Raw genomic sequence first — 16542 nt, forward strand, 5'->3', positions numbered from 1 at the left:
TGCATAAATCATGTTTACCACTCTGAAGTCCACACCAGTGGGTCCTTCACAAATGCACACATAAGGGGCACTCCCTTTTGAACCCTAAAATGACAAATGGGACGTCCTACAGTTTCCTGGTCTCAAAGATACACCAAAAAACAAAGGCCAATAGAGTACAACAGTCTTGTTCCAGAAGTAAATATTCCCATACATTTTTCCATAGGGGGATTGATTCTAAATGATAACTTTAAATCCTTTAAGGACAGACCTATTGTGGGCTTCGATGTTATTAATCAATGGTATATGCTGAAGCCATTATTTTGCGTTATTTTAAACTCTTTTTTTTTTTTTGCTTCAAATCAGAGTTTGTAGTGTTGTGATTCACCTCGGAGCTGGTTGGTTTGGTTCATGGCTTAGAACTCTTTTATGAAGGATTTTATGAAATCCCTTTGGGAAAAATGAATGGGAAAAATACTTCAAGACCCATTTCACTCTATATGAAACTGGTCCTGCCTGACGCGTTCCGAGCAGGGTTCGAACCGAGGTCTCAGGCATAGGAGCTAACAAGGAGGCTAAAGATTATATCCTCTAGCATTAGTCACTAGTGCGCCTCTTGAGGCAAGGTGAGGGAGGTTTACACACTGCACAGCTACCTACCAGCTGGCTACCATTACACTCACCCCCCTAAACCTCACTCCCATCTGAGTTATGGCACAACTGTAACCGGTCCTGCTCGACCCGCTCCAAGCAGGATTCGAGCTGGGGTCTCTGGCTTGGGAGGCGGGCGCACTAACGAGGAGGCTAAAGGCTAATCTTGAGGCCAGGGGAGTGAGGTTTACACACTTCCCAACTACCTACCAGCTGGCTACCGTTACATATAGACCAAAAGAGCCCAGACTTATACAGTATGCCACACTTAATGTGGCCTTGTGGTTTCATGGTCTTCATTTGCTAGTGTACACAAAGTGCAGGGTTTCCCATTTGTCATTTTATGATTCAAGCTGCCCCCTTGTGGTTGCTATGCACACTTATTGCTCAAACAATACAAATTCATTCTTACATTTAAAGTCCAAAAATGTTAATTCTCTCACAATTTACTCACCCTTATGCCGACTATTTTTCTACTGCAGCACACAAACAAAGATATTTTCATTGATGTATGATGTATGTCAAGATTTATAGTGAATAAGCCATCGTATCACTTCAGGAGACATGGATTAAACCATTTTAGTCGTATGCATTATCTCATACATATCTTTGTGTTCCACAGAAGAAAAAAAATTATACAAAACTGACACAGAATAAGAGTGTGAATAATGATAGAATTATAATTTTTTAAGGAACTATCCCTTTAACGACAGTCATTTTTGCAATTTATAAAATGTATTAATCTTCTCCAATATATATATATTTTTACTTTCATTCTCTTGTTTAATTCTGTATTAACAACAAAAAAATTTAATGGATAGCTCACCCAAAAACTTTACATTACACATATCTTAAAATGTCAAGAGGTACCATGCTGTCCAAATACACTAAATACAGTTATCAGAAAATTTTTAAATGTCCTGGGAATTCAGGAAAGCATATTGCATCACAAATCCTTCCTACTGGATAAATGAATATGTTTGTCATGATAAGACAATATGTCTGCCTATATTGTATACAGAAGATCCAGCTTGCTTGGCTGTTATGTAAAAGCTTGAGGATTTATCTATTTTAAAGTAAGCCTAATTGTTTGCTTTTATTGTGTAGGATTAAATGCTAGTCCTACTGGGCCAAGATCTGCAGGAGATCATTCTATTTTGATGACATTGCAGATTAATCCCCCCCTCCCTCTGTAATCCTTCAGACAGCAGTCTCATCCATTCCATTTCAGACCTGCTCAAAGCTCAGCAATGAGAGGTCATGACCTTCATGTCATTCACACATGTAGCATCTGTCTCCATTGTAGTCAGCATTATTAAGAATCTTATAGTGTATCTCTGGATGTGAATGCTAGTTTGCGAATTTATTGCAAATGTAGAGCAAAGTAGCAAGTAAGTAAAAATTAAAATAAAGTTGTTTTTTTTTAAACTAAATATCCATACATAAAACAATATATATTGATTAAAAAAAAATTCACACACTCACTAGCTGACTCTTGCTAAGGCTAGTTTAATAGCTAGCATTTTATGTATTCTAATTACAAAAATAAATTAAAGCATTAATTGTGTGAAAACTTTTTACACATCCGTAATGTGGCACATACTACAATAAATAAAAAATTTTGTTCAAAAGTTATATTTGCCTTAATTTTTCTTTGCACTGACACTTTTGTCGATGGTTACTTGTACTTTGTTAACAAGTACACTAATGTTCGTGGGGAAAAAACTTTATTATATGCAAAATTGTTCAATGTGGTGGGAATGATGAACTGTGGGAGACTGGGAGTTGTATATTTTTCTTTTGAAAATTTATTTTTTTAATCATTTTCACACAATATATATTTAAATTACATTTATTACACTCTTTGTTTAGATCATCATACTTTTAAACATAATAATAATAATTCATATTTTAATAATGGATTTTCATAATTTAATATTAAAAGTCTCGGTCTGCAACTGGGTAAAACAATAAAAACTGTTTTTAAAATTTGAAAAGCATTTGAAAAGTAACAAATATAAATAAAATAAATAAATAAATAAATAAAAAGTATCCAAAACAGTGACTTATATAACAAAAGAAAAAAAATGCATGAAGGCGAATTGCAAGCTACCTTGCTTCGTAACTTTCAAATAAATCAACGATCTTCTCATTATACTAAAAGTCAGGTATACAGGATAAATTTAAGCAAATACGCTGGTTTCTTATTTGTAGCACAACATATGACATACAAAACATACAATAGTGCAACATAACTGCAGTGCCACAGTAAACTGTCTGCCTGAAGTTGAAGAAACACCCTTAAATTGAAATAGGCCTACAGATATATTTTCGTCAAGATTTCATGAATACTATTCCTTCTTTTTCAACAGACTACCATATGGTGATCAGTCTACTCTATAATGTTTTGGTGAATCGTTCGATAAAATGTCAAGGAGAAAGTGGAAACGCTATAGTCACCATGTCTGTTCGACCTTCCCTTGCATGTCACTCGTTTACCTCTCATGCTGGACTTCACTGCATGCAGGTGTGAAAATCACAGTGGTTTACTCTAATATCCTGCTAAAGTTATATCACTGATCATTGAATATTTCCTTTTTTTTTTTTTTTTTTGCAGAGACATTCCTACTGCGAAACAGTGTGATTGGCCATGTTCTTATTGGTCCAGATTCCCCAGAGGAGGGACAGGTTTACTGGAGTGACATGTAGCATGAGTCAGGTGGAAACTGTATGGTGGTATGTTATACAACAAGAAGTCCATGCAGCAAATGAAAAGCTGACAAGACCTCAAATCTGGACAGATAATAATGACCTTTATGACTTTGGGCATTCTAATCTGTCAGAAGATGTATTGTTTATTGCTTGCTCAGAAGACTTAAACATTCTGAAAAATGACTTCAACCTCTTGCCCTTCAGCAACCCCCAGAAAACGTAATCCGCAAGAATCAAAATCAAATGTTAGTTTAGCTCAGTGGTTCTCAAAGTGTGTCTCAGGCAGAACCAATGTGCGCAATATCTACACCTTTGCTTTTTCTCCTGCTTTGTTTAAACTTTTGGCAGGCACCGCAGCACGAACTCTACAAAGCATGTAATAGTGTCAGGTGTGCTCTCAGCTGCGCTTATGTAAACAAAGATGTCTCATGCGCCAGCTTCAAATGGGGGAAACGATGAATTAACACTGATATTTTGGTCTGTCCCTCACACAACACTATTGAATGGCTTCAGAAGAATTGATATATAAGGCGCAAGAGTTAAGTACGACTTGCATGGTGCTTTTGGAACTTGGACAGCCTATCATCACCATCCTCTCATCCCTCAGTCTTTTCACTGACATGTAGTACCTGTTACTTTTCTCAGCGCTAGCCAGGATGGGCCAATCACAGTCGTTTATTCTTACTGGAAGTTTACTGATTCGGTTTGCAGGTTTGCATTTAATGGAGTTGTCATAACGCAATGTAAATCTTCACAACGGAATATCATCATTCCAGCAGCCTTCTGGCCAACTCTTTTGTGCTTGAGTGGACCCTTCCACATCCTCCACATCTGATTCACAAACCTCAATCTGCCTTGCACAGAATGTTCCATCCTTAGAGTCCAGGGGGGAATTCTCCCTGCTGGTCCTTTTCTTTAACCCAATTTTGTAAATGGGGCACACAGGTTGAGTATGTTTTCTCACCACTAAGCTGTACTCTTACTCCCAAAGTTTGTAGCTGATGATGATATATTACATTGGCTGCACAGCAAGATAGAAAGGAATAAAATTACACTTTGTCCAAGTTCACCCAAAAATGTTATTTCTCTCATCATTTATTCACTTTAATATTGTTTCAAACCCAATGAGATGCTAGGCAGAATGTTAGTCTCAGTCACTAATTCACTTTCTTTGCATCTTTTTTTTTTCCATCTGTCATTCCACTGTCCTTCTTCCTTATATCTCCTTTTGTGTTCAACAGAAGAAAGAAAATCATTAGATTTTGGAATAACATGAGGGTGAGTAAATTATGACAGAATTTTCACTTGAACAATCAAAATGGCCCTAAACAAAGAAATTATCCCCTGACTATTAAATATGCTTGGACTTGTCACACTTTTCACCTTCAAGCAGATTTTTTAAATTTCTTTCTTCTAGATTTTCCATTTCCTCTCTCACTGCTGACATTTGCCAGGGAAGCAAGCAACACATTTATTTTTTTTCTATAGAAAACTAAATAACTGCATTGAAGATCACTGGTTTTAATAACATCATACCACAGCACTAAAGCTATTTATATAATTCCACTTCTTGTCCACTGTGAATGTGTTGAACCCATAACACTTAACAGCATTATATACTGTATATGACTGGTACAGGGCTTCTGATGTGTTTTATCCCTGCCTCTGACCACATCCTTTGCTCTCTAAAGCTGCTTATGTGCCCCGCAATCACAGCATGCTCTTTAATTAAGATATAATGTAAGATAAGGACACTCCAATGGAGGTTTGATTGTTTGGGAAGAACACGCAGCACTACGTATGACGTAAAAAGGGCACCGCATACCAACATGATAACATCATCCCAATGGTGAAGTATGGTGGAGGGAGCATCAAGATTTGGAGCTGCTTTGCTGCTTCGCGGCCTGGGCCGCTTGCTATCAGAGGGAAAAAACAATTCCCAATTTATCAAGATATCCTACAGGAATATGTCAGGGTGGCTGTGTGCCAGCTGAAGCTCAGTAGAAGTTAGGATATCCAGCAGGACAGTGACCCTAAACATCGAAGTAAATCCACTACAGAATGGCTTCAAAAAAGAAAATCCACCTTTTGGAGTGGTCCAGTCAGAGCCCAGACCTTAACCCAATAGAGATGCTCAGGAATTACCTCAAGAGAGCTGTTCACACTGGAGCTGAAGCAGTTCTTTAAGGAAGAATGGACCAAAATTCCTTCTGAATGTTGTGCAGGTCTAATCCGCAGCTACAGGAAATGCTTGGTTGAAGTTTTTTCTGCCAAAGGAGGATCGACCAGTTATTAAATACAATGATTCAATAATTTTATTCACAGCTCTTGTGAATGTTTAATGGGATGTGTTCAATAAAGACATAAAAGATTATAACTGTTTGTGTGTTGTTCGCTTAAGCACATTAGTGTTTGTCTATACTTGAGCCTTTGATGAAGATGAAATCACATTTCATTAACAATTTATGCAGAAACCAGCTAATTCCAAAGGGTTCACATACTTTTCCTTGCCAATGTAATTTCATCACTATCTTTAGAAATCAAGTTGAGTGTGGATTACTGGTATATTAATAAGACAGATTTTAGTAGGTTATCACCTTTGTCATCATCATTACTTGCCTGGACAATCTTGCTGTGGGTCTTCAGGTTGTTTAGCTGTTTCTGCTCCTCCCCTCTCTCAGACCTCTTTGATCCTGCTAGAGCGACTATGGTCTAGAATGAAGACCCTTTTGCTGCCCCCTGCTGGAGATCTTGCTCCTGTTCCAGATTGGAAGTGATTTTCTTCCCTGACTGTCAGCAGAATTCTGGCTCTAAATGTGTTATACAGCTGTTATTATATTGTTATTACAGGAAAATGATTAGTAATTTTTGAGTTAGAATTTAGAGTTAGGCATAATGTGTTTGGCCTTAAACTTCATGGTTTACATAACAAAAATAATCGACTGAAAAAACCCTCTATATTAAAGGTGCCGTATGTAACAATTTTCATGTAATATTTGCCTTTTTTTGCCAATGTGTGAATCGCTTGTAATGCAACTTAAAAAATGAGCCCTTCCTGGACTTCCTAGGTTGCCTATTAAAGCCTGTAGACTGATTTTCATGTGAAGGGAGCGGGTCGCTTTTGCCAGGAAAATCCAATGGATGTGACGTTTATGTGCGCTCCCGAGAGCCTTGCCTCAGACAGTAATAGCTTCTCTTCCGCTATTAAACAGTGTCAACAAACTGCAACACTAGGTAACGATTTCTTAGAGATGGAAACCAACAAACGTCCAGCTCCCAGCACAACACTGAGTCCTACACAAACTCTGAGTAAGCCAAAAAAAAGAAAAAAAAAAAAAGAAAAAACGTATCTACTGAATCCTGTCTGGCTAAGCGGGAACGTGATCGTGGTCAAGCGAAAACTACAGTGAACATCGGCAGGGCATTTGATTCCTGGAGGACCTTCATTCAGTTTTGGGGATCAAAACCGACCCTGAATTGGCATTCTTCTTATTGGACAGGTAAGCTTACATAACTGCAAAGCATGTGAAATATAGTGTCATAAGGATTGATCTGTGTAATTTTAGCTAACTTGATCTTGCCTGCTAACGCTGACGAATTGCAAGCTACCTTGCTTCGTAATTTCGTAACTAATTTCAACGATCTTCTCTTTATACTAAAAGTCTGGTATACAGGATAAATTTAAGCAAATACGCTGGTTTCTTATTTGTAGCACAACATATGACATACAAAACATACAATAGTGCAACATAACTGCAGTGCAACAGTAAACTGTCTAGTATAATTCGGTAGTATGTAGCTGTATGTGTGTATCAGTATGCTATGTTAGCTGTAGTTTTAAGTAGTTTTAGTTTAGTCTTAAAGTTTGTAGTAAAACAATCATAACTGTGTAATTTTAATTATGCTACTTCATCTGTCAGCATGATGCCGGTGGATCACGTTCAGTCTCTTTGTACATTACGTCATTGTTTTGGCTGATGCTCGCTCACTCGTGTCCTTATGGAGTGTGTGCACAAGCGCGAGCACGAGCAACGGGTAGCTGGCTGCAGTTCACTTAACAGCCACATGTGTCATTAATAACATTAATAAAGGGTTTCTGAATCTTACTTACAGCACCTTTAAATATTATAGAAGAGGTCCTTACCTTAATACTTTTAGCATTCTTGAGCAAGCCAGGTCTTTTTGGAAGCACTGGAGACCTTTGTAAACTCAGCAACCAAAAAAAAAAAAAAAAACATCCTCTCACTTTCAACTGCTTTTATTTTCAGCAAACTTAACATGTGTAAATATTTGTATGAACATAAAAAGATTCAACAACTAAGACATAAACTGAACAAGTTTCACAGACATGTGACTAACAGAAATGGAATAATGTATCCCTGAACAAAGGGGGGGGGGGGGGTGCAAAATTTAAAGTAACAGTCAGTATCTGGTGTGGCCATCAGTTGCATTAATTACTGCAGTGCATCTCCTCCTCATGGACTGCACCAGATTTGCCAGTTCTTGCTGTGAGATCTTAACTCACTCTTCCACCAAGGCACTTGCAAGTTCCCGGACATTTCTGGGGGGAATGGCCCTAGCCCTCACCCTCCGATCCAACAGGTCCCAGACGTGCTCAGTGGGATTGAGATCTGGGCTCTTCGCTGGCCATGGCAGAACACGGACATTCCTGTCTTGAAGGAAATAACGCACAGAATGAGCAGTATGGCTGGTGGCATTGTCATGCTGGAGGGTCATGTCAGGATGAGCCTGCAGGAAGGGTATCACATGAGGGAGGAGGATGTCTTCCCTGTAACGCACAGCGTTGAGATTGCCTGCAATGACAACAAGCTTAGTCCGATGATGCTGTAACACACCGCCCCAGACCATGACGGATCCTCCACCTCCAAATCGATCTCGCTCCAGAGTACAGGCCACGGTTTAATGCTCATTCCTTCGACGATAAACACGAGTCCAACCATCAACCCTGGTGAGACAAAACTGCGACTCGTCAGTGAAGAGCACTTTTTGCCAGTCCTGTCTGGTTCAGTCATATGCTCGAGGCAACATTTAAATAAATGTCCAAATTAAACAATCTGGACACTTTTGTCCATACCGAGTGCAAATGCGAGATAACGGGGTGTAACTTCTCCGAATAGTTTGATAGAAAGGCTTTGCAATGGGGAAATAGAGGCAAGAACTTCCTGTTCAATACAAAACCAGGGAGGGGCTCTCTCAGGTGGAAGCGAACAATGAGCCAAATGTCTGAGACTGAATGCATAATAATAAAAAACATTTTGGGTAGGCCTAGCCCACCTTTGTCAATTGGCATATGCAGCTTACTGAAATGTAATCTGGGATGTTTACCATTCCAAATGAAGGACTTCGCTATGCTCTCAAATTGCTTGAAATAAGAGAGGGGGACATCTATAGGGAGAGACTGTTGCAGGTAGTTGAATTTTGGAATAAAATTAATTTCAATAACATTAACCTTCCCAATCATAGATAAATGTAATGAAGCCCACCTGCCCACATCGCTCGAAAACCTTTTTATTAAAGGGTCAAAATTAACTCTAACAAAATCAGACAAATTTGCTGGGAGTAAAATACCCAAATACTTAATGCCCTGTTTGGGCCACTGAAAGGCACCCAGCTGAAAAGTCGTTACCGGGCAGTATGCTGTCAGAGCCAAAGCTTCGAATTTAGACCAATTAACTCTGTATCCCGAGAACTTAGAAAAGGAATGAATAATTCTGTGGAGGCAAGGCATAGATCTAGTAGGGTCGGAGATGAATAATAAAATATCATCTGCGTAAAGCAAAAGCTTATGCGCCACACCTCCCACCACTACCCCTGAAAAATCATCCTCCTTTCTTATCGCGGCTGCTAATGGTTCCAGGGCAAGACAGAACAATAATGGCGAAAGAGGGCAACCCTGCCAGGTGCCCCAATCCAGAGTAAAATTATCTGAAATTAATCCATTCGTTTGTACCACCGCTACCGGGTGTCTATAAAGTAACTTAATCCAACCAATAAAAGTATTTCCGAACCCATACATTTCCAAAATCTTAAAAAGATAATCCCATTCTAGCATATCAAATGCTGTGGTTCTTCCAAAAAAGCCTTCCTTTACTCCTCGCCTCGTGCAACACAAGATCTTTATCAGATGATCTCAGAAATTTGGCCAGAATTGATCGGGGCCTGTCTCCCTCAGCGGATTGCCGAGCCGGAATCCTGTGAGCTCACTCAATTTCCAGTTTATGGCCTGTTATATCAAGCATATTCGGAAAGAGCCCGTCCAGGAATTTCACCAAATCCTGACCCTCTTCGGCTTCAGGAATTCTGACAATTCAGACGTTATTCCGCCGGCTATGGTTGTCCATGTCCTCCAATTTCTCCCAAACACACTCCAAATCCACCTTAGTCGCTAGCGGATTAGCAGCTAATTCCCTCACCGATGACTCCAGATAATCGATCCATTTCCTGACATCCCCCACTCTTGTAACCACCTCAGAGAACTTCGTCTCCATGGCAGTGATCGATCGACATATTACAGCAAGATCTTCCAAGTCAGCAACGACCTTCATCAGCATTGCCAACATGTTCAACATTTCTCACCGAATTTCCCACATTTCTCTGACCACATCGGCTCCCGGGCTTGCGGCCTTCTCAGGGGTATCAGCTTGAGTATGTTTCAAGAAGCTGATGAAGGTAAGAGACAAAACAATATTGAAACCTTGTCAGAATTTTAATAGAATAATTGAGAAGCTATTTATGTTGAAGTACCTCCTGCTCAGGGGATATCTTGATCTGAGCCGCTGCTTTCTTTGTCTCTCTTTGTATCTCCAGGTTATTTGTATCTTGCTCCCTGTGATGGCTTGACAAATGGGTTGGAAAAATGGGACTCACTTTATATTATGTGTCTTTGACTACTCTGTACTTATCACTGACTTATTATGTACATACGTGTTGTTGCATGGTACTAAAATTTTAAGTACCTGCATTTAATTACATATAGTTAACCTTACCCCTAAACCTAACCCTACCCCAACCCTTACCCTAAACCTAATGCAATCCTTAACTTACAGTAAACCCTAACCCTGCTCCTAAAGCTACCCGTACCTCAACCTCAGTAGCAGCAAATGTGAAATTTTGCAGAACAACATAGTTACACAATAAATACATTGTATTGTATGTATTTTAATATTAGTACATAGCAGTTAAAGACACCTAATATAAAGTGAGACCGAAAAATGAAAACAGATTTTATTGTAGCAATTTAATTGTAAGATGATATACCAAAACATGAATTAATGGAGCAAAAAGGTGTCGTTCACACCGAATGCGTTTTTGTGTCCATATGCACTGTTTTCGAATTGTTTTTCTATGTAAACAGGCACCAGACGGACGTCTTTGACTATTGCACCACTCCTCGCTGTTTTTTAGCACAAGAATGTGTTTGGTCTAAATAGCCCCTAAACAGCCTCTTATAAGAAGCTAATTTGTAATTGATACAGAAGCATAGTAATGCCTGGTCAAATGGCAGATCCCTTGAGAAAATGGTGTTCTTTGTATCGATGGACTGCCATGAATTTCACATTTTGAGATCATAAGTAAGTCACATACAGTAACCCATTCATTCAGTTAAGCCACATTAATTTGTTGACAACATCAGCTGAGTTATGCCTGCCCTAACAGTCATATAGACTTACTTTTCTTTAAGTTCCTGTTCTCTCTCTGCCAGTATCTGCTCCAGTCTCTGTACCTAATCGCTTTTCTGTGATGCCAGCATGACATGAAAGAGTCAGTTCATAATTATGACATAATATCTGTCTCTTGCATTAAACAACCAGTTTAGGCAAGTCTTTTCTGGTTTGCATGCCCTTCCTTGCTGCAAGCGGACTGCAGTTCCTGTTGCTGTTTCTCCAGCCCGGTGTCTCTGATCTTCAGCATGTCACACACCCTTTGCAGCTCTGCTTTCACCTGCACCACCTCTTCATCCATCTCTTCAAGAGACACCTTGGGAAGACGTTATCATAGTAAAAAAAATTGTGCAGAAACAAGTGCACTGTCTTATATCCCTATTGAAAAGACTGTTCGGGGTAACAGTTGGGTCCCCAGTATGAATATTGAGGAATAAAAACTCAGGTTTGCAATCAGTTGAGAGAAAGTTTACTGATTGTTCTCTGCAGTTCCAATTTACATCACAAGTCAATGGGATCCAGTAGTTCAGTAATATAGAAGAAAAGGAAGAAGCTTACTTTCAAAAACATTCACAAGCAAATTTAATTAGAGGTGTCACAGTACAACACTTTCTGAGATCCTGATAGGTCACTTATTTCAAACATCTAAGCACTTTACAAATATGGTCTCTGTTTCCTCCTTCGTGCAAACAATCATTAGTTAACCATAACACTAATCAAGTCCCCATCATTGGTTTTACAGAACTTATGTGCTGATGTCAAGGGATAGCGATAGGTTATGACTACTACTTTTTCTCTACATCAAGAAAGTACCAAGGAAAGCAATTAAAATCCTTGAAGTTTTTGACAATGGCAGTCACGTGTTATAGGGTACCATAAACAATCCAAACACTGAATGAATTAGAGATCGCTTTTAGCTCTCGAATCTCATCTTGATTTCCATTATCAACGGTTTTCCTCAATGCCGCCTCCTCTCCAATCAGCTGCAAGCGCTCAGATTCCAGTGCCGTGATCTGATTGGTTTGAATCAGTTTCTCTGTTTCCAGCTCATGTAGTTAGTTTAGGGTTATCTGTAGCCTCTCTGTAGCCTTGGTCAGATCAGGCGACAGCTTTTCGTTCAACTAAAAGTGCAAAGCAATGAAAATGTTATAGTAGCACTTCAAAGGAGAATATATTAAAACGTTTTTTTTTTTTTTAATTATATTGGAAAGCTAACAATCAAAATAACATTTAAAACTAGATTTGTAGATGCGTTGGTCTGCAGGGCACCAACTGCAAGTCGTGTAGTGTGCGCTTGGCTTTACCTGTAATGAACTGTACTTTGACAAGCAGGAATTCATTACTGAAACGATTCAGTTTGCCATATGTTATCTAATTGTTCAAAAGTAAAATGGCCATTGTCTCACATCCTGTTGAGTAGCCACACCACAAAGGCACCGTGTATGAATGCTCTTACACCACTTTACAACCTTTTCCTTGCAGGATGGGTGATGGGGGATGTTAACCCTTTATACAAAATCAAACTATGATCCACTGTGGATTTGTATTTTTTCATCTTTGAACTAGAGCATTATTCCAACATAACTATATTTAATATAAGACGAGGGTAAATGACTCTCTGCATGATGCAGTGCTATTCATATTGTTTACTTTTAATCTATGAGCACAAACACAAAACTATTTGGAAAGTTTTCTAATATTCTTCTACGCTTTAACCAGAATTTTAGAATTTTAGAGATGCCGTGAATTTGCATATGCCTGTAAATGCTAGTATTTCTTTGTTGTGAATGAATTTGCCCCTCAAACTCAATTGCAACCTGTTTGCAGATTATAGTTGAGTAACTTCAAGCAAATCATTGCCCACTTCAACAGAGTTTAACAGACAATTTCTGTCAGACATCATCAAAAACTGTGGTCGAAACATTTTAGCTTGCTTTGAAGGGGCTCTGGGGGAGAGGCCCTGTCAATAACCCTTCTGACAGGAAATGTGCATGGACATGATTGTATAAGGGGGTCCAAAAAAACGATGGTTAAGTTTGGAATAACAAACTATCATACTACCAAACTGGAATATGTGACGATGGATGGATACTGTCTATCGGCAAAGAGATGTCATACAATATTCTTGACAAGTGTCATCAGTCAGTCACATTTTGACAGTCTGTTCTAATTACAATTTACAGATTTCATAATCTGCAAAACAGGCATCATGCTGTTTGCAGGGAAAACTGTGTTCTGAGAAAAACAGCACATTCCCAAATATGAGAAGCACTCACTTCTAGAGGAGGTTGGGGAATTTCCACAGCCTCTTAACTTTCTTCTGACAGGCAGGAGAGGAGGCTCATAAATCAAACTGATTGACATGGGAGAGGGGTGGATTTTGTGTGAATGACATGCAAAGTGGGCCCACATTGACTCCTCCAATCACAATGGAGCATTAGAGAATTGGTGTATTTACTTAAAGGAATAGTTCATAAAAAAATAAATAGGCCACTCTCATGCCATCTTAAAGTCATATGACTTTCTTTCTTTTGTGGAACACAAACAAAAATTTTGGAAGGATGTATGAGGTGTTTTTGTCCATACCAAACAAGTTTATGGGGTGCTAAACTTTCAAAACGGACATGAAGGGAGCATAAAAGTAATTCAGATGACTTAAGTAGTTTAATCCATGTCTTCTGAAGTGATGTGATAGCTTTGGGTGAGAAACAAAGCAAAGTTTCATTCCTTTTTGACCAAAATGCTTCACTTCACTTCACGGACCTGATTGACTTATATTGTATGGACAAAAACACATCACTCATTCTTCCAAAAATCTTCGTTTGTGTTCCGCAAAAGAAAGAAAGTCATACGAGTTTGAGATGGTGCATGAGGTGTTTACTATTTCATAATTTTTTTCTAAAGACTCGTCAGAAATCATGAGGTTAATTGCGATAAATGTATTTTCTTACTCGCCTCTAGCGTGCTCACTGGGGGTTGTAAGGCAACCAAATTTTGTGTAAAGCACCATTCAATTTAATTTGAACTGAGTTGACAAGGCTTCTCTTCAGGTTTATAAATCAAAAAATTAATAGTGGGTAGAAAAAAAAGAAATGAGAAGCAGGCACATCAGAAGCTCAGTTAATACATGTATTACACTAAAACAATTGAATTCTGCTCTAAACATCATGTTTGCGCTTATATTAAATGTAATTATAATTAAGAGAAAATGTGCGCCGGTTTTTTGTGCTTTCTTTTTCTTCTTTTACATTTTGGCGCTTTATTATCATTCAGTAATAACCTGATGTAATAACTGATTTCATGAAATCAGAGACTCTCCCCTCAAAATCTGAACACAAGTGGTCAAAAGAGACAACCAGGTGTAACGGTGATGTGTCTCACTTGTACACTTGTGATCGGATCACCCAAAACTCATCTTAATACAAGACAATTGCCAATGGCCTCTGCAGTAAGGGGGGCCTCCAAATCGGTCGGCCCCCCTGGAAGTATGGCTATACGCTCTGGGAAACTGCCCTGATTCAGAGGGGCCCCAGTTGGATGGTCGGCTATGGCCATGAAAATCGTAGCACCAGCCCTGGCTAGAGGGAAATGTATTCATACTTAAATGAATGCAAAATTGTCAGTTATTTAGCTGAATGGGGTTGATTTTAGGGTACATGAACTTTCGGAAGCAACATGTCCATTTCCCATGTGATCATGTTGTCCACATACATTATACTGTATATGAAATATGAGAAGAAAATTTTTTTTATATATATATATATATATATATATATAATTTAAATATGTTTTAAATTAATGGTTTTGATATTTCTAGGGGATAGAAAGCAATACTGAAATTTCCATAGACCCTTTATTCATGTGTATTGGAAAAGGTGACCTCTGACCTCTTTATTAAAGAGCAGCTCCTCCTTTATTTATATCATGTCCATCTTCTGTCTGTTGGCCTGCCTCTTAGCTTGAGACAGCTCAGAATGAAGCTCACACACCTGCTCACTGAAACCCTGCTTGCCTTCCTGCTCTCTCTTCAACTGCAGTTCCAAAGCCTGGACTCTTTGGTGCAATTCAGCTTTCTCCTTTAGAGAAAACCACAAACCACACACTTTGTTTATTTTATACCATGGATCATGTTGTCACAAATCCAGTAAAAACCCAGGAATGTTTGGTCTTTCAAATATGGCCATACCAGACCTGGATAACGCGGTCCTTATCCATTAAAGCTGCAGATAGCTTAGACTTCAGGTCATTCAATCTGTCTTCCAGTCTTTGCATCTTAGTGATCAGCAGGTCTCTTTCCTGAGGTAAAAAGAACATAGATTGTAATACAATCTTTTAAAAAGCACAAGTAAAAAAATTGTGTGTAACTGTTTAAAATGAGAGTGTATAGCACAGTAGTAGTCATATAATTTACCATATTTAAAAAATAGACTGATGGATGAGTTAAGGATGATTGATGAGTGGGTGTGTCTGACAGTAAACATAAAATCTCATTCTGGAGAAAAGGCTTATTTAAATTGATGGAAAAGACCAAATTAATGTAGAATCTTTGTCCTCTTCTAAGTATTTTATTCTGAGTTATAAATATTGTTTCATCATACTTATTTCAGTCACTGACACTGGGGGACAGGTTATTAATTCTGCTAACTGCCTTAAGTTTCAGTATGTGTGAAGAGCAAATCCCTTGAAAACTGCTAGGTAAGTTAAAGAACTGGAAAAGAGAATGTACATAAAAAAATATTTATTAATTTAAAATAATATAATTCAAATCATTTTCTAAATCATCAAATCATCTGAACTGAGATCAGTCAGTTTAAATGAATTTAAATGATCCATTGTGTATACCGAAGCCAAAATACAACATCCATGCTTGTGTACTTTGGACTACACGAGGTTAAAGTAGCATTTAAGACAATAAAGCAATTTGAGGTTTCACAGTTTCTGGTCTTTCATAACATGTACATTTAAGAACAAAGCTAAGAATTTATATTTTTGAGCACTATTCTTAGAGACTAGAAATGAGATTTAAAGTCTTCATGTTAATTTCGAAAGAGCAACATGGCTGATATAATGCTGACATACACATAATACAATGGAAAAACGGCCAAATGTCATCAGATTATATCAGTCACCAATACTTTCTATGTTTCCCCCCAATACATAATCACCAAGACTACTTAACATACTGTACCTTTTGTATCCTTGGTTATAGTTGTTTTCACACTTTCTTCTCTGCTTCAGTGCTTGAAACACACTCAACAGTTTTCAATCAGCTTCCTTATTGAGCAGGCAGTGCTGTTGAAAGTAAAGCCCTGGCAGCAGGTATCTATGGTGACTGTCATATACAGCCCACCTATTCAGTGAATAATCATTTTGTGAGCTCATGAGACTATTTCTGGAAGGCATGATTATAGTGATGAAGATTTAACAAGTACCTGCCAGAACTGTCACTGCTCCTTTCCTGAAGTTTTTTTTTTTTTTTCTTCTGGTGTTAGGCTTATGAAGACTGTTAATAAAAATG

General features: G+C 38.4%; 1 long non-coding RNA gene across 1 annotated transcript; it reads right to left on the minus strand.

The window, feature by feature from the left end:
* Positions 1-11484: 11484 nt before the first annotated feature.
* Positions 11485-16351, minus strand: LOC127435990 (uncharacterized). Its single transcript, XR_007896317.1, has 4 exons — positions 16213-16351; positions 15216-15320; positions 14912-15100; positions 11485-12145 (listed from the first exon to the last, which is right to left on the minus strand). It is a non-coding gene; the product is annotated as an uncharacterized LOC127435990 (long non-coding RNA).
* Positions 16352-16542: the final 191 nt, after the last annotated feature.

The sequence above is a fragment of the Myxocyprinus asiaticus genome, chromosome 46 (genome assembly GCF_019703515.2).
Source record: "Myxocyprinus asiaticus isolate MX2 ecotype Aquarium Trade chromosome 46, UBuf_Myxa_2, whole genome shotgun sequence".
Lineage (NCBI taxonomy): Eukaryota > Metazoa > Chordata > Actinopteri > Cypriniformes > Catostomidae > Myxocyprinus > Myxocyprinus asiaticus.